This window comes from Lynx canadensis, chromosome D1, assembly GCF_007474595.2.
Source record: "Lynx canadensis isolate LIC74 chromosome D1, mLynCan4.pri.v2, whole genome shotgun sequence".
NCBI lineage: Eukaryota > Metazoa > Chordata > Mammalia > Carnivora > Felidae > Lynx > Lynx canadensis.
In genome coordinates this window covers 59,779,578-59,802,815 of record NC_044312.2, presented here as the reverse complement: position 1 = coordinate 59,802,815, position 23,238 = coordinate 59,779,578, and the positions used below count along the sequence as shown (strand labels likewise).

General features: G+C 43.1%; 1 protein-coding gene across 8 annotated transcripts in view; it reads right to left on the bottom strand.

The window, feature by feature from the left end:
- Nucleotides 1-23,238, bottom strand: part of NUMA1 (nuclear mitotic apparatus protein 1) — a 73,695-nt gene that overhangs the window by 40,860 nt on the left and 9,597 nt on the right. For 3 of the 8 annotated variants that reach the window (XM_030331775.1, XM_030331774.1, XM_030331767.1), the window contains exon 1: nt 821-997. The exons of 2 other annotated variants lie outside the window; for them this stretch is intronic. The gene's annotated coding sequence lies outside the window, so the exon portion shown is untranslated. Of the gene's footprint in view, nt 1-820; nt 998-1,309; nt 1,502-1,654; nt 1,935-23,238 lie in introns of those variants that run through there. 3 more of the 8 variants (XM_030331770.1, XM_030331768.1, XM_030331773.1) reach the window with 3 other exon arrangements.

The following is a 23,238-nucleotide window of genomic DNA, read 5'->3' as shown; positions in this document are numbered from 1 at the left end:
ACTCCACAGGGTTTCTCTGCATTCCTGAGATCAGGGCAAACCAGCTTGCTGGGTATATTTCCTGGGTCCCCTAAAAGGGACTCACTCTGGACTCAGGCCTCCCCCTCTTCACACAGACCAACCCTTCTATGTAGCCTAGAATTTGGCCCAGAGCTCTGGTGAGGAACAAGAGAAGGAATGCAAGGGAAACCAAGATTTCCCTGGTTTCTTCAAAAGTGGCTTACTGATATCTGCCCCTCCCCCCCCCATGCTCTGCAACGTCCAGATCAGAAGGATGTGGGCAAAAGGGTTGCCATCACGAAGCAGACCTGGGGCCTATAGCCATATACTGCACATACACACCCAAGCCCCCTTCAGCAGTTCATCAGCACCTGCCCCCACTGCTGTATTCACACACCCTGGTCGCTACCCGCGGCCAAAATGAACCTTTTTCACTCCCCACCACTGCGTACACACCCAGGCCTCACTCAGGAACGGAGAAGCTCTCTTGAGCTGTCTCTACAGCTCAATGTGCAGGCGCACGCTTTCCCCCTCTTAACAAAAACACGCTGACATCTATCTACGCGAGGGGGAAAGAAAGCAACCCTTTGCTCTCAAAGGCGCCAACTCCCGGATGTTGGCAAGCTCTGCTCCCAGCGCCTGTTTCTGAGTGTTTACTTGCGCTCCCTCTCCTCTCCCTCCCCTTTAAGGATGGCGCAGGAAAGCGGAGGGGGGGGAGGGGGGGACTCCACCGCACCCCCTCGTCCATGTTTGAACAAAAACCCAGAGAAAGAGGGAGGGAGAAAAAGTCTCAGTGCAGGGGAGGGGGGGGGGGCCTTACCAGACTCCCAAAGCCAAACGTATCTACAGGTTTTAATCCGCCATTAGCATTTAAATCTTGAAAGGAGAGGAGGAAGGGGGGGCTAGTGGAAAGTAACCCCACACACAAAAGAAAAGTTGTTGGTTTTCTTCTCAGTCAGCCTGGCAGGAGCGATCTTCCTGGCTGACAGCCAGAAGTGCGTCACAGCCAGGAGTCTGCTTTCTTTAAAGGCACAGCAAGCTTCCGCGATCTGGGAGTACAGCGAAAGCAGGGAACTCTCGGGAAGGGGGGGGAGGGGCGCCAGTCGGGGGCAAGGAGAGGAGGGGCGCACTGGAGAGGAGGGGCCGCGAAGGCTAGGCCCACGAACGAAAGACTAGGACGCACGGGAGGGGGGAGGGGGGTGCAGGAGCCAGCAGACAAAAAAATCCTGAACGGCAACAGTGGCAAGAGCCAAGGCAAACTGTGGCATAAATACACAAAACACATCTCACAGTGGCCTGCCTGACAAACCTGGTATCACCCGGACACTCCCCCTTCGCTCTCTTAACACAGCAGTGACAGCCTGTCCATCTCTCTGGCCAGCGACGGACTGCCCTGATGATTAGCTCAGCCCCTGCCTGGCGGCGCGCGGGGCAGGGAGGAAGAGCCGGGAACAGAGGCTTTGGAGGGGGAGCAGGACACAGGCCCTTTCACGCGGGGCTGCTTCCTGCCGGCTCCAGGGCGGGGCGGCTGTGTCTTTAAGCACACACATGCCGCTCACACACAAAGCGCCGGCCTCCTTTCGCGAGCGCCGCCTGCCCTGGGACAAGGCCACCCCCCAAGCCCATTCCCAGAGGGAATCTCTCCAGCCCGTACCTTCTGCGTGGCAAGGCCAGGACTCCGCGCTCTGCCCGCTCCTCCCCCTCGGCCACCCAAACAAGAAGCCCAGGCAGATTGTGGCCTTGGAGTGCAGGCCTGCGCGGTCCTGTCCGGGTGGCTGCGTGCTATTGTCGACTGTGGAATGGCCGCCAAAATCCCAGCTGTGCTGCCAGAACCTAATCCCCTGTTCCGCTGAGCATTTGTGGGGAGGGGCCGAGGGGCCAAGGCACGGGACCTAGTACGGCAGGCACTGGCTGGAGCCCCTTCACAGTTACAGGCACTGGGACCCATGGGCAGAGCCTACAGGCTCTGCCTCTCCTCCATGGCGGGTAAGAAAAGATGTCGGACTCTTAGAAAACAAAACCACAGCATTTCCACCCACTGAACAGTGACTCTTACCAAGACTCCAAGAGAAACTCACCAGGCAGTTATGAGGACACCGCCCCCCCCCATCTTTTATTTAGACCAAAAATATTAAGCACCTACTATGTGCAAGGCACTGCTATAGGACATTGATGGCGTATACAAATATGAATTAAACCCAGCCTCTACACTGATCTAGGTTATAATTACACAGAAAATAAGAAATGTGCCTTGAAAATTATATTTCAAGACAGTATGTGCTAACTCCCACAAAAGAATATAAAAATTCTAAAAAGAGTAGGTAAAAAGACTAAGAAAACGAAGTGATATTTCAATTTGGATCTTGTAACAGGTAGGTAAAATTTCCCCAGACAGAAGTAGATAGAGGAGGGTGGGGGGAAGGAAAAGCAGAGAGGACTTGTGGAAGTAATCTGGGAACAGACTTAAAGGGTGAGGTGGGGTCAGAATTACAGAATCGTGAACTTGAAACCAAGAAACTGAATAAAGATGTGAATGTTTATTTTTAACACAGAGATGTGATACGATGAGAACTGAACTTTCAGAAATGATTCTGGTATATAAAAGAATGAAGCTAACAGCAGGGAGGCAGGTCAGAGGCTACCACAACAGGAGACAGGTGATAAGGCCACAAAAGAGGGTAAAATGAGGGAAAATGGAAAGAAGAGGAATGAGACACTGCAGAGACAGGATGAAGACAAGGCAATGGTTGGAAGCAGAGAGAGAAACTGTAAAGGAGAGAAAAGTGTGAGGGATGACTGGGAGGACAGCAAGGCCATCTATAGATTTAAGTGGGGGAGATGACACAAATCATGTAAGAAGAGAGAAAACAAGGTATAGTAAATAGCTACTGCTTACTGAGTGCATACTATGTGCCATACACCCACTGTTCCACTGGCCTAATGTGTATTAACTCATTCATCTGAAAACTCCTGGTGAAGCAGATACTGTTACCACTCAACTCTACAGATGAGACTGAGCCACAGAGATGAAATAATTGGCCCAAGATCACATGCCTAGCGAATAGCAGAACTCTATACCGCTTGCTGCTGTAGGACCCTGGCAGGTAACCTCTGAGCCTCCATATCCCTATTTATAAAACAAAAATAAAGATATCTATTTTACAACAAAAATATACATGAAAAAAAATCTACTTTACAAAGGTTATAATGAGAATTAATTCAGTAACATCTATAAGATGCCCCCACACACTGGCTAGCACATAAGGCACAAGGTGGTGCATAACAAAGGTTAATTCCAGCTGGGCACTTTGGCACCTTGTAACCAAGGTGTCCATGCAGAAGTTGGCTCTTTGTCAGGGAAGCTAGTAAGGGTGCTCCTCCCTGGAGTGGGAGCATGGATCCTTAGGATGCCTGCTTTCCTTCCATCAGTCTGCCTCTCTGGATTTTACTTTAAAGGTCCAGCTCAAATGTCAACACCTCAAATACTCCTTAACAGGTATCAGTGATTATCTTAAGGAGGAGTCAGACTATGAGGAACTTTCTACACTGTACGTTTCTTTCATATTTGAACTTATTTTTTTTTTATTTTTTTTTTAACGTTTATTTATTTTTGAGACAGAGAGAGACAGAGCATGAACGGGGGAGGAGCAGAGAGAGAGGGAGACACAGAATCGGAACCAGGCTCTGGACCATCAGCCCAGAGCCCGCCGCGGGGCTCGAACTCACAGACCGTGAGATCGTGACCTGAGCTGAAGTCAGACGCTTAACCGACTGAGCCACCCAGGCGCCCCTGAACTTATTTTTAATAAACATGTATTCCATTGGTAATCAGAAAAACGTGTCTACCTTCTGCATTTGGTACTTGTACTGCCTTAACCGTAGACGCATGGAAGTCTTATCCTCACATCTAGAATGTAAACTCCTCAAGAGCATAACTAGTTCCATCTCTCTATGATCCCCCACAGTATCTAGCACACTAGGGGTCCATGTTATCTAACCCACTGAAATACATCTGGATGATAGCTTTCCAAATTTAACCTTCTCAGCACCAGAGAATGACTGTGGTGAGTGGTGGGGGTCAGACCAAGGCCCACTGCTGCAGAGACTCCCATCACCCTGCTTCTCCCAGCCCTGTAACTTATTCCCACAGGATCGCTCGCAGTCTGTGGTTGGCAATTGCTATTGGTAGAAAGGAAAGTTCTTATTCAAAGAAGGACCAGGAAAGCCAAACCAAAGCAAAATCCAAAGCTTTTATAGAAAAGCCAAGTGGCAAACATAATTTAATAACTGGCACAATCAACACTCCAGAATATGTATGAGGTGAAAATAGGAGGCAGGCCTGCTAAAACTGTCCTGGCCACATGTGGCACTGTGCTAACCCTGAAGCTCCCTAGCACATTAAAGAGTTGATACTGTGTCTCAAAAGAATACAAGAGATTCTCACCCCCCTCCCACTCCGCAGCTCTAAACTCCAGGCAACAGCTTCCAGCTGTGCAGCCTCAGAGGGCTGAACTCTTCTCTGGAACCTCTCCACCAAAATTGCCAAGCTTCCGGGCCTGCTCTTCAGGACAGCCCAAGGAGCTGGGCCAGTTTCTCCAGCCTCTCCCTCCCCCACCACAGTGCTGCCACTCCCCTCCTGTGTCCCCACCCTCCTCCTGGCCTAGCCAGGCGACAGGCAGGCCATATGGCTCCTGCCTGATTCCACAGCCCCTGTTCAGTGTCTTCAAAAGACCAAGATAGAAATGGCAAAACCATTTTTAAAAGAAAGGAGAGAGGAAGGAAGGAAAATGATACATGGCTAACACAAGATTCAGGAGAGCATTCAGGTAGAGGTTGGTGATGGGTATGGAGCACACAGGATGTTTCAAAGGGTCCAGTAATATCACATCTCCTGAGCTGGGTGGCAGGTGCATTGGTGTTTTATTATTTTTGTTTAAAATGTAAACGTTACAGTTTTTAATGTATATTACCATTTTAAAAAGCTTAAAGGAAAGACTGCAAGAGAGCAATTCCCCTGAGATGACCCAGGGTAGGGTGGCTCTAATACAAACAATTCACCTGACATTCATGGCCCTCCATGATCTGGACCCAGTTTTACCTTCTACTAGAGTTACTTATGCCCTTACCCAAACGCTCCACCCTGCCAGACTGGTCTTCTCACTGTCCTCTGAAGTCCCTCTGAACCTCCTATCTCAACCTTCTAGCCTGGAAGAGAAGCCTTCACTGTAGGAAGCCATAGGCCAGTGTCCAATGAGAGCCTCTCAGTCCCTTCAGGCCCTCTCACTAGGAAAGTTGGCAAGGGCAAATGTTCTTATAGATCCACTGCCCTATGTAATGCCTTCTAGTCTTTCCTCTGCCACTTGATGTCCTAGCATAATAAATACCTAAAGACTATCATTATTGTTTTTGCTGTTACTGTTGTAATTAATAGCTAACACTTAATGAGCACTTAGTATGCACCAGGCACAATGCTAAACACTTCCCTGCTTTATTTTGCTTAATCCTCACAATAACCCAATGACACAATAACAAATACTATGATTACCCATCTCTATTTTACAGAAAAGTAAACTGAGAAAGATTAAATAACTTGCCTAAGGTCACACAGTTGGTAGGTGTCGGAGCCAAAATTTGAGTCCAAATGGGTTTCTCCAGAGCCCGTCCTCTTACATGGTCATCTCATCTAGTTCTCTCAACAATCTATAAGGTAGGTTTTATTTCTATCTTAAAGATGAAGAAATCTGAGTCTCAGGAATTAAGTGACTTAGTCACATAAGTAGCAAATTGTCTCTGTGGTCTCTACATTATTCTCCAATGCTCTTAAATAAACAATCATTGAATGAATAAATAAAAGCTAGTACATAGCACATTCTCAGAGGCTCCAAGAAGCCTTGTGCCTCTATACCTCCTCATAAAAATCAACTCTTTGATCAAAACAATCAAACTTCTAACTTTATTATTTTTTAATGTTTTTATTTTTGAGAGCATGCACACGCGTGTGCACACACACTCATGTGGGAGGGAGAGGCAGAGTGAGAGAGACACAGAATCCGAAGCAGGCTCCAGGCTCCTCTCTGCCAGCACAGAGCCGAACGCGGAGCTCAAACTCACAGACCGCAAGATCATGACCTGAGCCAAAGTCGGACACTTAACTGACTGAGCCACCCAGGCACCCCTCAAAGCAGTTCTAATCTTAAAAGTAACCACTAAAGAGCATTTTTCTGAAGATACAAGAGCTTTACAAACATTAAAGGACCAAAACTACTTTGAAGAGGCAAGAACAGAAGAATTTTCTATTGGGAGGGATGCTGGACATATATCTAGGGTGAGAAGCCACGGAGAAAGAAGGCTGGAGGAAACACCGTTGGCTGGAGGGAAGGACTGCTGTTTCAGAACCCTGACCTCGAGCTTATTTACCAAGCCTCACCCTCCCTCTCCAGAGGGTAGTGCTGAGTAATAAAGCAGTGTTGGTAAGCCTGTAACTTCCAGAGAAAAGCAGAGGGCAAATCAAAACCCGGAGAGGATTCATTATAACATCCAAGAGGCCCTATTTGGTTCTCCCTGAAGAAGGGCTTTTCTACAAAACACCTAAGAACCTGTTCACCCTGTTTCATTGTCACAGAGGAGTAAACGGATCTGTCCCTACAGGCAACATATCTAGCACAATGTTTGTGCACAAACACAGAACTGATGATGAGAAAGCTAAAAGAAACGGAAGGAGGAACAGTTTCAACGTAAAGACTTGCAATTAATCCTGCAAACAGCCACACCAGTGGTAAAAACACACTAGATTTGGTATTGGAAGCCCCTGGAGGTTAAGTTCCCAATGGACTACCTACTAAATTTATGACTTTAGGAAAGTCACTGCCCTAGCTTGGGTCTCAATAAAAGAAGGTTATTGGTATTAGATAGATCATATCTAAAGCACTCTAAAAATTTCCCATGATTCTTTCTGCAGGACACCATTCTCAACAAGAACAACAACAAAAATCTTTGTAACAGAACTAATCTCAGAATCTGCTCAAAACTTCACCAGTTAGGGCTTCCTTTGCAAAAAAAAAAAAAAAAAAAAAGCAAATCCCCTAGAAACAAGCATTTTGTTTTTTACCCTACTGGGTCCCACCCCAAAGGAAGGCACATGTGGGTGCTTTACTAATTCAGATGACAGAAGGTGGTCCTTGGAAACTGGTAGCACCAATTTTGCATGGGGCACAAGCTGATTGGAGCTATACTCAAGGTATTTACAAGGTTTTGTAAATAAAAGTCACAGACAAAAGTGCAATTTATAATTACATTGGTCTAGAACGCCTAAATAAAAACAGCTTTCTATACTTGGTCAACAAATCACAGAATCTCAAAGTTGACAGACCTTAAAGGTCATCTAGTCCCAACCTACATTCATAGTGGAATACATGTGACAACTCTGCTGAAGATTTGCTATCTCCTGCCTGAGACAGAAATTTTACAACCTATTTGTATGTCTGAGCAAGGTCTGCTGATTTGACACAACTTATGATTTCAGCTGGAGAATAAGGATTCTGCCCAGGATCTGGTTTGTTTAAAATAGGCTTTAAGTAACTAAAAAACTCAGATGACACCTCTCTCTTCTCCCCTCCTCCCCCTCTCCTCCCACCCCCTCTGCTTTATCTTCCATGTCTCCACCTCCTACACAGCACTGAATCCCCTGTCTCTCTGGTTCCAAATCTACTTCTCCTATCACACCAGGATGCCTTTAATATCCAAAAAAATGAACAAACACAAATATTAGTAAGGGCTGGATTTCTAAATAGGATGCTAGATTGCCTCAAAAACCAAACTTGTTAATATGCTCCTAGTTAAGTAAAATAAATGGGAATGGTGTCTAACGTGGCCATGATTTAAAAAAAAAAAAAAAAAAAAACAACAAACCTAACATTTTAACAGACTTTAAAAATGTAAGGAAGGCTATGTCTCACATCTTAATTAATCGTCCCCTGAAAAACCCTAAGAAATAAACAGGTTTGTTCCAATTTTAGAGAATAGAAGAAAATACCTGCTTCAATGTCAACCTGCTAGATTGCAGAGCCAGAACTCAAGTCTTCTAAAACCAGGGCTCTCTCCAGCACACCTCAACTACAACTTATACTTTTCTTATCAGTATAATCCTTTAGGTGTACAAAGCACTTACACATTCCTTGATCAAATGGTTTCTGCTACAACTAACTCATGGTATGGGCAAGTCTTAGGTGTCATTTTCTCCATTTTTAAAGATGCTAAGTAACTTGAACATCATTAGATAAAACAACATCCCCATGAATCTGGCATCATTGTGAAGGATGAGAGTTCCTCACCAGCAATTTTCCTAAAACTGAAATCCTCCCTCCACTTTATGACCAAATTTTTAAAACAAACAAAAACAACAAAACAAAAAATACTATTTGCAATACAAATTCTTCAAAATATATAAGATGGGTTACTCCTTATTTGGGACTAATGAAATTTAATCAGGGACATTCAACCATAAACATGAAATAAACACCTGCAAATACTGTGTTGGAGACTCAAACATGAACTAGACAGGTTTACAATCCTGTGGAGAAAGAAACATACCTATAACTCACCTTAATACAAGGTGAAAGGACACAGACTTGGACAGTGCCAACGGGAAGGTGAGAGAACACTGGGAAGTCTAGACTTCTAGGGGACACACCAGAAAGGCAGTGTCCTGAGCAGAAGGCTTACTTGTGTGCACTTTTTCAAAAGATGAATCTGGCATAACATTGAGTCCAGGGGCAGAACAGTGAGGTGGCAATTGCAGCAGCAGAGATAAAAGTGCTGCTGCCAGGGCAGGGGCAGCAGGAATGAAAAAGAATGGTGTTACTTGAAGGGCACTGTGGAGGTAGACCCAGAGCTCTTAGGAACACAGGTGTGGGAAGGAAAAGACCTAGGATTCCTGTTTCACTGAAAAGATATCAGAACAGGAACACAGAAGTTACTGTTTTAGAGGACATGTGACGGCCCGATTGACTCGGGATGGATGATTAGAAAAGTTTTACCAAGGAAGTAACATTTAAGCCCAGTACTTAAAGTATGAGTAGGATGAGTAGGGTTTCACCCAAAGAGAAGAAAAAAAGAGCATTCTAGGCAGAGAGAACAGCATGTGCAAAGACAGAGCTTACTACATTTGAGCAATGGCATGCGGTTTTAGGAAAGTGTAGCAGATGATGAGGATAAGTGGTACTAAACTGTGAGGCACTTACATCATACTAAGGAATTCAGATTTTATCCTGTAGGTGATAGGAAACGATCAAGGTTTGTAAAGAGACAGAGTAAATGGGAGTAACAGATCAGACCTATGTTTCACTCTGTATGACATACAAGCTAGAATTGTAAGAAACAAGAGGAAGGCAACATAGCACAGTAGCTAAGAGCATGGGGTCTAGAGTTAGACTGCCTAATTAAAATCCTGGCTCCAGAGCTTATCAGCTGTGCAACCTTAGGCAGGTTATTTAACCCCTCTGTGTCCCGTTTCCCCATCTGTAAAATAGGAATAGTGATAGTACTTTCTTAGAGGGTCATTGTAAGGAATTAAGACAATACTTGTAAAGCGCTTAGCACAACACCTAACACAGAGAATGCTAGCTGCTATTAGAGTCTGAAAATCCATTACTAGAAAGTTCTATCTGCATATGGTTTAGCGTTGTCCACACTCTTCTTCTACCCAAAGCTTTCTTTCCCTGCCTCTTCATCTAGTTAATTCTAACTTATCCTTCATATTTCAGCTCAAATGTTACTTCCCTCATGTAAATTCTCCCTAACCACCTAGTTCCTAGTTCCCAGTTCCATACCAGGTCAAGTTCCTACTATGCATAGCACCATAGTACTTTCCTTCACAGCACTCAGTTTCTAATTACGCCTTTTTGCATTTCATTAATTCCTTTCTCCTACCATATGTTCCATGAAATCACAGATGGTGTGCTTGCCACTGAATTCTTAGAACTCAGCACAATGCCTGGCACATAGAACATACTTGATAAGCATTTCTTAAATGAATGAAAGGTTTCAAAATATATTTTAAAAGTGAAGCCTCCAGACTCAATCTTCATATACAATGCAAGATACAGAGGGATACCTGGGTGAGTTCAAGCCCCAAGTCAGACTCTGCGCTAACAGTCAGGGCCTGCTTGAAATTCTCTCTCTCTCTCTCTCTCTCTCTCTCTCAGCTCCTCCCTTGCTTCTGCTTGCTCTCTTTCTCTCTCGAAAATAAACTTAAAAAAAAAAAAAAAAAAACCCAAGATACAGATAAAAGTAGTTGGTTTGAAGTAAAGGATGTTTGGAGCCCTGTCCCCTTTGCTTCCACCTGGTTCCTGAGTCTGTTCTGTAATTCTTTTTTTTTCTTTTCGTTGTTCTGTGATTCTATTAAGCTTTGCACAATGCAGAGCAAAACCACTGCTTGTTCCAAGCAAGTAGGGATACATGTCTGAAGTAAAGCAGTGATTAAAAAAAAGAGGAAGCACGGGCACCTGGGTGGCTCAGTTGGTTAAGTGCCCGACTCTTGATTTCTGCTCGGGTCATGACCTTGCAGTTCGTGGAATGAGCCCCAAGTCGGGCTCTGTGCTGACAGTGTGGCACCTGCTTGGGATTCTCTCTCCCTCTCTCTCTGCCCCTCCCCCACCTGTGGGTGGTCTCTCTCACTCAAAATAATTTAAAAAATTAAAAATAAATAAAAATAAATTTTAAAAAAGCAACAGTTTGAGAACTACTTATGACAGGCCCCGATAATCAACTGTAAGCAAAGCAAAGAAAAAGGAAAATTCTAGAAACACCTCTGATTTCCTAGCTTGAATGAGCAGATGAGCATGTGTGCCAAAAACAAAAAGAATGCAAAAGCAGTAATTTCATTAATTGAGCACTAGTATCAACCCTATCAGGCAAGTGCTATTAATACTCTTTCAAGATGTTTTTCTCTTTCAAGAAGTTTCAAGATGTTAAACAACCTGTCCAAGATCATGATGCTAACGAGTAGCAGAATTAAGATTCAAACCCAGGTCAGGTGCCTGGGTGGCTCAGTTGGTTAAGCCAACTGAGTCAGTTTGGTTCAGGGTTCAGGTCATGATCTCAGGGGCTGTAAGGTTGAGCCCCACACTGGGATCTCTGTTGTCAGCGCAGAGCCCCCTTCAGATCCTGTCTACCTCTCTCTGTCCCTCCCCTTTTTGCACACACTCTCTCTCAAAAATAAATAAACTTAAAAAAAAAAATTCAAACCCAGGTCTATTTCACTCCAAAGTTCATAATCTAAACCATCATGCTATCTGGCAGGTGGCTTGAAAATTTGGATTTAGACATGAGGTATCTACTGGACATACAATTAGGAAAATACAGTAGCTGGTGAAAAATATGATTTGGGGCTAGAGATACAGATTTGGGTCACCTTTAGAACAGTGTGACATAATCAGAAGAGGGCTTGCTTATTAGGCCTGTAAAAAGGTAATGCATACATTTGCTACTGAAACATATTAATCTTCTGCCAAAGTCTCTGCCTTGCACAGCTCTGGGGGCACCCACATTGACAGCAAGTGACAGACTGGGTGAAATTCCAAATCTCTGGGGATTCCTTTTAGACCCTTTATATTATTTTCATTTGAGGAAATGTTAACAGAAAGTCAAGGACCACACCAATATCAATTTAAAAGGAAGGCAATACAGGTGGTTAAGAGAATGGATTTTGTGATCAAACTTCTTCATTTTCTCTCCTTACATTAGGTTCACATCATCTCCTGCTTGGGATTCTACCTCCCTTACTAAAAAATGACTAGCATTTGTATACGGCTTTTTAACACTGACAGTGTGTCCCATCTATAAAGTATTTCACATGATCCTCACAACAGCTCTGCAAAGTAAACACTGTTTTCATTTTATCAAAGAGGAATGAAGTTCAGAACAGTACTTTGCCTAAGGTCACACAACTACAAAATAACAGGACCACAATGCAACTCTGATCTTCTGGCTCCAAACCTGAAGCTCTTTCCAGCAGATTCGCCCCCAAGATAACCATGAGCCACACACCCACCTGTGAACCAACAGAGTGTCACCATCCCTATGTACACTTTCATTGCATTTAAGAAGAAAACAGATGGTAACTAGAAAGGGCTAATGGGATGCTGGTAATGTTGTTTCTTAAAACAACACTAGTTATGTGTTCACTTTGTGAAAACTCATGAGCTACATTACTTTATGCATTTTTCTGTATGTATGTTATACTTTAATTAAAAAAAACAACAGACAGGGGACACCTGGGTGGCTCAGTGGGTTGGGCATCTGACTTCAGCTCAGGTCATGATCTCAGCTGGTGGGTTTGAGCCCTGCGTCAGGTCAGGCTCTGTGCTGACAGCCTGGAGCCTGCTTCAGATTCTGTATCTCCCCCTCCCCCCCCTTCCCCACTCACACTCTCTCAAAAAATAAATATTAAAAAAAAAAATTTTTTTTAAACCATTAGGCAAAATTAAGACAGACTAATCAAAATCAGGAGCACTAAGTTGGATGCCTCAGGGCTACATATATATTTACCTGGCTTCTCAAGCAGCAGGTACGTGTAGGACATGTATCAGTTAAGTAAGGATGCACAAAATCCTTGCACACTCAAATAATATGTTCACTCACTTGTCCCTACCCATAATGTCTAGGTGATGTGATTCTGATGAGGTTAGGAGCAAGAGAAGCCCAGAAAGGGGCCAAGATTACAGTTAATGGGAAAAAAAAAAAAAATTGGCATTGAAAAGTGGAACCATCAGGGGCACCTGGATGGCTGGCTCAGTTGGTTAAGCGTCCAACTTCGGCTCAGGTCATAATCTCTTGGTTCATGAATTCGAGCCCCAAGTCAGGCTCTGTGCTGATAGCTCAGAACTTGGAGCCTGCTTCAGACTCTGTGCCTCCCTCTCTTTCTCTCTGCCCCTCCCCTACTGTTTTCTCTCCCTCCCTCTCTCTCAAAAATAAACATTAAAAAAAATTTTTTTAAAAAGGAAAGTGGAACTATACTATCAATAGTAAGATATCTCAATTTCAGAGAAAATGAAAATGTGAAAAAAAATAGCCAACAATTGAAAGATGTCACCAATTATAAATGCATTCTAATTTCAGGGTGTTAAAATATAAAAACAGCAGCAAAGCATTTAAAAATAAATAAAATACAGGGGTGCCTGGTGGCTTAGTCAGTTGAGTTGCCAACTCTTGATTTTGGCTCAGGTCATGATCGCACCATTGTGAGACCATGCCCTGCACTGGACTCCATGCCCAGTGTGGATTCCCTTAATTCTTTGTTGTTGTTTTATTTAAACTTCTGCTCTGCAAAGACACTTTTTTTTTTTTAACGTTTATTTATTTTTGAGACAGAGAGAGACAGAGCATGAACGGGGGAGGGTCAGAGAGAGAGGGAGACACAGAATCTGAAACAGGCTCCAGGCTCTGAGCAGTCAACACAGAGCCTGACGTGGGGCTCGAACTCACAGACCGCGAGATCATGACCTGAGCCGAAGTCGGACGCCTAACGACTGAGCCACCCAGGCGCCCCACAAAGACACTTTTTAAAAAAAGTTTATTTATTTTGAGAGACAGAGAGAGAGAGAGAGAGAGAGAGAGAACAAGTGGTGCATGAAAGAGAGGTGGGGGGCGGGGCAGGGGACAGTGGATCCAAAGCAGGCTCCATACTGACAGCAGAGAGCCCTATGTGGGGCTCAAACCCACAAACTGTGAGATCATGACCTGAGCCAAAGTCAGACAACCAACTGAGCCACCCAAGTGCCCAGATTCTCTTAAGAATTCTTAAGAGATGCTCTCTCTTCTCTGCTTCTTTTATTTCTGCTTTTTAAAAAAAAAATTTTTTTTTAATGCTTATTTATTTTTGAGACAGAGAAAGAAAGACAGAGCACAAGCAGGGGAGGGGCAGAGAGAGAGGGAGACACAGAATCCGAAGCAGGCTCCAGGCTCTGACCTGAGCTGACGTCGTAGGCTTAACTGACTGAGCCACCCAGGCGCCCCTATTTCTGCTCAAGATTCTTTCTCTCTCTCTCCCTCTGCCCTTCTCCCCACTTGTGCTCTCTCTCAAAAAGCAAAACAAAACAAAAAAAACCAAAACCCACAAATCCATAATCTCTCAGCTCCTTTTTGTTCCCCTCCAGGCCCTCCCACAAGATAAGAAATGTTAACAGATTTTTCCACGCCCTGAAACACATAAGCACAAATATATTTTTATATTTGAGGATTTTTTTATTTTTCTCTATTTTTAAAAAACTAGGTTTATACTTTAACATTGCTCTGCAACTTGTTTTTCTCACTTAATAATTTATCATGAACATCCCCCCACCCATGTCAATAAATAAAATTTCAACTCACACTTTAAAAAAGCTGTATAGGGGCGCCTGGGTGGCGCAGTCGGTTAAGCGTCCGACTTCAGCCAGGTCACGATCTCGCGGTCCGTGAGTTCGAGCCCCGTGTCAGGCTCTGGGCTGATGGCTCGGAGCCTGGAGCCTGTTTCCGATTCTGTGTCTCCCTCTCTCTCTGCCCCTCCCCCGTTCATGCTCTGTCTCTCTCTGTCCCAAAATAAATAAAAAACGTTGAAAAAAAATTAAAAAAAAAAAAAAAAAGCTGTATAATAACAGTCCGTATAAAGGATATAACATAACATGTTCACATATTTTTCAATTGATAAACATGACTATTTTCAATCTGTTACCATGTTAAACAATGCCATAATGCATATCCTTGTACATATTTCTTTCTAAATTCTTTAAAAATATTAATTCTTTAAATTCTTTTACAAAAAGAAAAATTTTTCTATCCCCACTTCCTTGTTGTCCAATGTTTTGATTGCTTCCTTTCCTATCATCATCCCTGCCTTACTTGCTCATAGAATTTTCCTCAGGGCCCAGTGTGATAAAGAAAGGCAAAGCAACTTGGAGAATGTCAAGACATGACATGTGATACTTACTGTTGGTAAATTAGAATTGGCCTGTCTTGGCCGCCTCTCCCAGCCACCTGCACATTCTGCCCCCCCCACCCCCATACATGTGCTCCTTGTTCTAGTCTCAGCAGCTGCTTCCCACTCAACTGACGTGGCAGAGCTGGGAAATTAGTCCTACTCTGTCACACTCCTGACCCTGGCCAGTGGAGATAGGCCCACCAGCTATCCAAACAAGTAGGAAGGAGAAAGAACACATTATCGACTATGAAATATTGTAATACGGAAGTATACGGAGTAAAATGTAAAACTCCCCATTCACCAAACCTTAACCCACATTTACCAATGGCACTTCCCTCCTTGGAGTGACCACTGTTACAAGTCTGTTGTAACCTTTCAGACTTTTCTGTACACGTGTGTATGTATAAAGACATATGTGTATATGTACATGTACATATATGTAAATAAAAAAACAAAGAGTGTGAATGTGTTTGATCTACATACCTGTAATCATACTGTTATAATTTGTTCTGCAACTTTCCTTTTTCACTTAAAAATCTGACATGTTTCCATTTTAATATATAATGGACTCCTCATGCTTTTTCATGTTTACTTCTGAGAGAGAGAGAGAGCGAGAGAGAGAGAGAGAGAGCGAGCGCATGCGCAAGTGTGAGAGGAGCAGAGAGAGAGGGAGACACAGAATCCGAAGCAGGATCCAAGCTGTGAGCTGTCAGCACAGAGCCCTACATGGGGCTCGAACCCACAATCTGGAAGATTGTGACCTGAGGCAAAGTCAGATGCTCGACTGAGCCACCCAGGTGCCCCTATTTCCTCACACCTTTAAAAGCTTGAGAAAAATGCTATAGTTTTTGGATGGCTAGGCCTTCTAATATATTTCCCACTACCCAAAGGTCAACAAACTATGATCTGCAGAGGTAAGTAGAGCAGACCCTTGAACAATGTAAAGGTTGGGGCACCAAACCGCTCCACCCCCACCACCCCATGCGGTTGAAAATCCACGTGTAACTTCTGACATCCCAAAAACTTAACTACTAATAGCCTACTGTTGACTGGGAGCCTTACTAATAACATAAACAAATGATTAACACGTATCTTTCAAGTTGTAAGTATTAATACTGTAATCGAACAATAAAGCTAGAAAAAAGAAAACGTTACTGAGAAAAATTATAAGGGAGAGATAATACATTTACAGTACTGTACCGTATTTATTGAAAAAATCCACATAAAAGGGGACCCATGCAATTCAAACCCATGTTTTTCAAGGGTCAACTGTAGTTGCAACTACACAGCCTGCAAAGCCTGAAATATTTACTACCTGGGCCTAAACAAAATAATTCACATTTAACATCTAAAGAGCAGTTTCTTAATGGAGATTAATTCTTATCCAACTGACCAGAGTATGGCTACGTTAGACTGATTTTAAATGAAATTTATATGCAAAAATAGGTCTGGTATGTAATATTGAAGAAACAAGTCTAAAACACTCAAAGGACACCTGGGTGGCTCAGTCGGTTGAGTATCCGAGTCTTGATTTCAGCTCAGGTCATGATCCTAGGGTTGTGGGATCGAGCCCCACCCTGGCCTCTGCGCTGAACCTGGAGCCTGCTTGAGGTTCTCTCTCCCTCTGCCCCTCTTCCCAGCTCACATGTGCCCTCTAAAATTAAAAATATACATATATTAAAAAATAAAACAAAACACTCAAATGAGGTCAAAAGACATACCCCTACTTCTGGGTTGAGTACGACTCTAATGAATTTCCGATGTGCTATTCTTCATCTTCTTTTTCTCTTTGATTTCAACTAATGGGAAACAGACCGGGTTCCTAATGTCCTTCAGTGATACTGATGAGCAATGCAGCTCTCACTCACATACTACAATAATAGTATGAAATTAAAGTAAGCTCCCTCATCTCTGCTGAATATCCCCAACAAAGCCCCTCCAACACAACACGACACAGGTGTCTGTCCTTCTCTTTTGCTTGCAGAAGATTCACTATGAGGCAGCTAAGCATTTCTAGAATGTCTAGCCAACCGTTAAGAGCTAGGGTCCTGACCTTTGTGGGAAAGGAAGACCAATTCTCTCCTTCAGAGTCTACCCTTCTGAAGATCTGAGGCATGAAATGAAAGCATTTCTATGAGAAATTTTAGGTCATCCAATTTCTGTAGTACAGAAGGGGAAGGTGCTATCACCCCAATTTTATAAATGGAGAATTAAGAGTAACTTGTCTCCTTTTCCATTTCTAGAAGTCACGTCAGCAAATAGGGCTTCATAACAGTGACCACCCCCCAACACACACACATGCTTTCTCCTTCCATCCTCTCCCAAATTTTGGTTTTATATAATAATGGCAAAGAAATTATCATACCCTTCAGGGAAGTTAACTTAATCTAGTACTTTGAGTGGAAAATTATCAAAGAAAGAATATTATATTTTCCTCATGCAAGTGAGGCTTTAAGTGATTCTCTAGAAAGGAATTTGGCAAAATATGTTAAAAGCCTAAAAGATGTTCATATTCAGGGGCACCTGGGTGGCTCAGTTGCTTGAGCGTCAGACTCTTGGTTTTGGCTCAGATCATGATCTCACAGTTTGTGGGTTTAAGCACTGGCCCTGCAGAGCCTGCTTGGGATTCTCTCTCCCTCTCTCTTTCTCCCTCTGCCCCTCGCCAGCTCACACTGCCTCTCTCAAGATAAATGCTTAAAATTTTTATTTAAAAAAAGTATTACAATACTGTTTAAAATAGAAAAAACTGAAAGCACTATACAAATCCTGTATGATAGACAGACTACTATACAGTCATTAGGAATATTTATAGCTTCAGCCACATTTTAAATTCATATGAATTTACACAATGAAAATAATGGTAACTGGGAAAAAAGCAGAATACAAAATTATAGGTAGTGTATGACACTGGACTATGCAAAACAGAAATATGCATAGGTACAAAACATTGAAAGGAAATACTAAATAAAACTATACATTAGGTTTCTTCTTCATACTTACCTGTATTTTTCCTGTTTCCTATAATGAATATACACTACTTTTCAATCAGATTCAATAAATGTTTTTGGTTTCCGCTGTAGAATCAAAAGCTCAGGATTAGCAGAAGTAAGGAACTCCCCTCCCCCCAAAACAACAACAACAACAACAACAAAGAAGTAAGCAACTCACTAGTAGGAAGACTGCATAATGTACATGCCTAAGAAAACCATCTGGGGGTGTGGAGAAGTTCAGTCTAAAGGCACACTGCTGGGATGCCTGCGGGGTTCAGTAGGTTGTGTCTATTGATTTTGGCTCAGGTCATGATCTCGCGGTGCATGGGATTGAGCCCCATGTCAGGCTCTGAACTGACAGCATGGAGCATGCTTGGGATCCTCTCTCCCTCTCTCTCTCTGCCCCTCCCCTGCTCGTTCACGCTCTCTCTAAAAATAAATAAATACACTTTAAAAAATAAATAAAGGTACATTGCTTACCATTTCCTGCCTTCTTGCTTCTGGAGCTGCCTTAGTAAATGTAACTGGGAAATCAAGTAATACTGAGATGCCTACAAACCTTATTTATACTCTAGACCCAGGAACATCACCTTCTCAATCCTAAGATCTAAGACCTCACACTTAAAGAAAACAGACCAAGACCTAAATAACATGGATTGGATTGTGTTCTTCCTCACATCATAAACATTCAGGGGGTGCCTGCCTGGCTCAGTTGGAACAGCATGTGACTCCTGATCGTGGGGTCATGACATTGAGCCCCACATTGGATATAGAGACTACTAAAAATAATTAATTAAAATATCTTCTATCTCAAAAACACATTTCCCAAACATGCCAGGCATTTTCCAAGCTCTGTGCCTTTGCCCATGTGTAACCTCCTTCAAAATGCTTTCTTCCAAACCTACTGAAGTCCAAGTTCATCTTTTATAAGCTGGTTCAAATGCCTTCTCTCTTCAGATGTTCTCCTTGTTCCCCCAATTCAAAAACAACTGTTCTTTCCTCCACATATCCCAATATTTCTTGTTCTTCTGCACATTTTATTCCATTCCTCTTTGGGTCTACACTAGCTGCAAACATGTTTCACTTGACTAAGTTTCTAGAGAGCAGAAATCATCTCATCCAGCTCCATTTCAGCACAATGCTTGCACACAGTAGGTGCCAAATAATGTTGCCTGACTGAATGACAGCCTACTGGCCCTAATCTAATGGATTCTTTCAGTGAAGCAGGCCAGTGAAGCCAAACTGTCAAAGAGGACAATCTCTCCAATTTAAAGTCACATACCTTGCGTGAGTGAACAGCCAAAAATGTCATGGGCCTGCCACTTTAAGGGGACTGGCAAGCTGACTGTGTTTACACAATCTTAATTAAAACTAAAGGGCACTAAAGGAAAGAAGAGAAATAGGGAGATTAAGAAGTGTGGATTCTTCAGGTCACCTCCTCCTCTGTTTAGAGCCCAAATCTCCCAGCCTAGTGCCTAGTGAGCTCACCAAACAGCCTATTCTCTCCTTGGGGTCTCTATAGGATGTAAGTGTCAAAAAGCAACTCATTAGGGCACTTTCTGTCCAGCAAATGGCTCTACTCTTGGCCATTCAACTCTAATTGTGGTTACCTGGGGCTTCTTCTCTAAATGAATCCCATTGTACCAATCATTAAGAGAATCCCTTTAAAGATAGGCTTGAAATTAACCACAGCAGGGAACAAAGTCTCTAAATCTCCTAAATCACGATATCCACACTGTCCATTTTGATGAAATTCACCCCCACCTCTTTCAAACAATAGGTCCTACCAGGCAATGACTTCTCCCAGACCAGCATGTCCTGTGATTGTTTTTCAGGAGAAAGCTCCTAGTGCCTGCTTCCCATTAAACAGCTACTTGATGTTTGATCACTCAGCTATGACTGCACGTAGAGAGTAAAATCACTGTAACTTAGGGGCTAAAAAGGAATTCCACTCCTACCCCTAATCCAAAAGTCAAGCAACTTAGAACAAGTAGATACTTTCCCAGCTCAAATTTCCTTAGGCTTACCTGTTTTCAGATCTAGAACTCTTAGCGTGTAAATTTTTCAATATCAAAATGAGGAAAACAAGGCCTAGAGTAAAAAAGAATTACAGGGGCACCTGGGTGGCTCAGTCAGTTGAGTGTTCGACTTCGGCTCAGGTCACAATCTCACGGTTCCATGAGTTTGAGCCCTGCACTGGGCTCTCTGCTATCAGCACAGAGACCGCTTTGGATTCTCTGTTCCCTCTCTCTCTGTCCCTCCCCCACCTGTTCTCTCTGTCTCTCTCTCTTTCAAAATAAAAAAATATAGGGGTGCCTGGGTGACTCAGTCGGTTGAACATCTGCCTTTGGCTCAGGTCATGATCTCACGGTTCATGGGTTTGAGTCCCACATCGGGCTCCGTGCTGACAGCTCAAAGCCTGGAGCCTGCTTCCAATTCTGTGTCTCCCTCTCTGCCCCTCTCCCACTCACGCCCTGTCTCTGTCTCTCAAAAATGAAAATGTTAAAAAAAAATTTTTTAATAAAAAATTAAAAAAATAAAAACATATACATACATTAAAAAAGAAAGAGAATTGCAAATGATCATACAGCGACAGAATGTTTTGTTGACCCCGCTGCCTAACACCTTAATTTACTGACTAGTTATCAACAAAACCACCAACAAGATTCCAGGCCTTCAATCAATCAGCCTAATTGAAATCAGTTCAAGATAGGCTGCTTTCCCTCTTCCCATCCCCCTGCCTATCCTCACCCTTTCTCAAACCCAAATGCTGACCAAAAAAATAAAAAATAAAGATCAATGGAGTAGGCTGATCTATCATTTTTCCCAGAAAAAGACTATCTGCTTCCACTCTACCACGCCACCTGATGGATTCTGACATACTGGTGAGCAGAGGGTGCTACAGTCTGAAGAACTTGTGACTGATTCTGGACTCCTCAGCTACAGTGTCCTACAGTGGCATGTTCCAATCCTTTCTGGCCCCCAATACATTTGTGATTTGGGAGGACTACACGAGAAAGGCTAATTTTCTCACACTATCTAGTCACCTTGACCTAGAAGCAAGCATATATGCACAGTGAGTATAAAGGAAGTGACAGGGACACCTGGGTGGCTCAGTCGGTTAAGTGTCTGACTCTTGATTTCGGCTCAGGACATGATCTTGCAGTTGTGAGCTCAAGCCCCGCATCAGGCTCTGCGCTGACAGCATGGAGCCTGTTTGGGATTCTTTCTCTCTCTCTCTCTCTCTCTCTCTCTCTCTCTGCCCCTCCCGTGCTTGAGCTCACTTTCTCTCTCTCTCTCTCTCGCTCTCAAAAATAAATGATTAAAACTTAAAAAAAAAAAAAAAAGAAAGGGCGCCTAGGTGGCTCAGTCAGTTAAGTGTCTCACTTTAGCTCAGGTCATGATCTTGCGTTTTTGAGTTTGAGCCCCACATTGGGCTCTATGCTTCAGCTCAGAGTCTGGAGCCTGCTTCAGATTCTGTGTCTCCCTCTCTCCGTCTGGCCCTCTCAAGAGTAAACATTAAAAAAAATTTTTTTTTTTTTTCATTAAAAAAAAGAAAAACGACAGGGCACCTGTGTGGCTCAGTGGGTTAAGCACCTAACTCTTAATTTCTGCTCAGGTCATGATCTCAGGGCTCGTAAGTTCAAGCCCCACATCAGGCTCCGCTCTAACAACACAGAGCTTGCTTGGGATTCTTTCTCTTCCCCTCTCTCTACCCCTCCCTGGCTCAAGCTCGCACTCTCAAAATAAATAAATAAATAAAAATTAACAAAAATTAAAAAAAAAAAAATTAAGTGACACCTTTTTAAACAAATTTCCAATCTTATTAAATCAAATGAAAACTGCAGTCAAAATAGTCTCTGTAGGAAGTTATTTACTTATTCTAACAATATAATCATTGCTCAAAATATATATGAAACACTCTTTTGGAAACTGCCTTTAAAGTCTACTCTGTGAGACACACAAAAATTAAATCTTACTGTTTTGCAGTCACACCTCATTTTTCACCAAAAAATGTACTGCCTTGCTTGACTCTTTGGCTTATAGTATCTTTTGGCTGTGAACCCACCAAGCAAGGTTCAGTGAAGATTTGCTACTTCTGAGGACATTCAAAAGATTGGCTTAGAAGCCAAAAATATTCTGAGCATTGGCAGCATCACCAGAATAAATATAAAGTCTGAGAACACAATTACTTTGAAGAGGACAAACTTACAAATACTGTTAAGTGTCCTACAACTACAACAAAGAGGACAAGATATGTGCAATATATGTCACGTGTTAAGCTATTACATTACTGTTTATTTTTTTAAGTTATTTATTTTGAGAGAGACAGAGACAGCGTGAGTGGGGGAGGGGCAGAGAATGCGGGAGAGAGAATCCCAAGCAGGCTCTGCACTGCCAGCACAGAGCCCAATGCATGGCTCAAACTCATGAAATCATGAGATCATGACCTGAACCTAAACCAAGAGTCGGATGCTTAACCGACAGAGCCACCCAGGTGTCCCTACTGTTTATTTATTTTTGAGAGAGAGTGCACGCACGGGCACAAATGGGGGAGGGGCAGAGAGAGCGAGAGACAGAATCCTAAACAGACTCCAGGCTCTGAGCAGTCAGCACAGAGCCCAACACGGGGCTTGAACCCACAAACCACGAGATCATGACCTGAGCTGAAGTCAGATGCTTAACCAACTATGCCACCTAGGCGACCCTATGTTACTTTACAATCACACATTACGTAGTCATAAATTTTGGCCCTGGAAGAAATCTTCCGTATCATATAATCCAAACTTTATGTTTATATATGAAAAAACTTCAGTCCAGAGGTTACGTAATTTGTCCCTGGTCACACAGCTTGTCAACAACAGTCAGGACTAGCAACCCAGTCACCCTGACTTCTAGCATAATCCACAAACATATCCTAATCCATATTCCTCCCATTTCCGTGTTCCTCACTGCTGTCTTTCAAAGGGAAAGGAAATAACTTGAGACACTAAAGCACACCAGAATGGTTCTGAAACTCAGTAGCTGAGAAAGATCGGCTTAACACCAGTTATCTCTCTATAATCGCCCCTACAGGTATAAGTCATTGTTTAGTATGTAGTTCACAAGAGTTCTGGATAAAGGGAAACCTATGATCACTTCCCCCCAAAGCAAGAATATGTTTATTAAACCTCTCTCCCTGGGTGGCTCAGTAGGTTGAGCATCCGACTTCGGCTCAGGTCATGATCTCAAGGTTAGTGAGTCTGAGCCCCACATCGGGCTCCCTGGTGTCAGCCTGTCAGTGCAGAGCCCGCT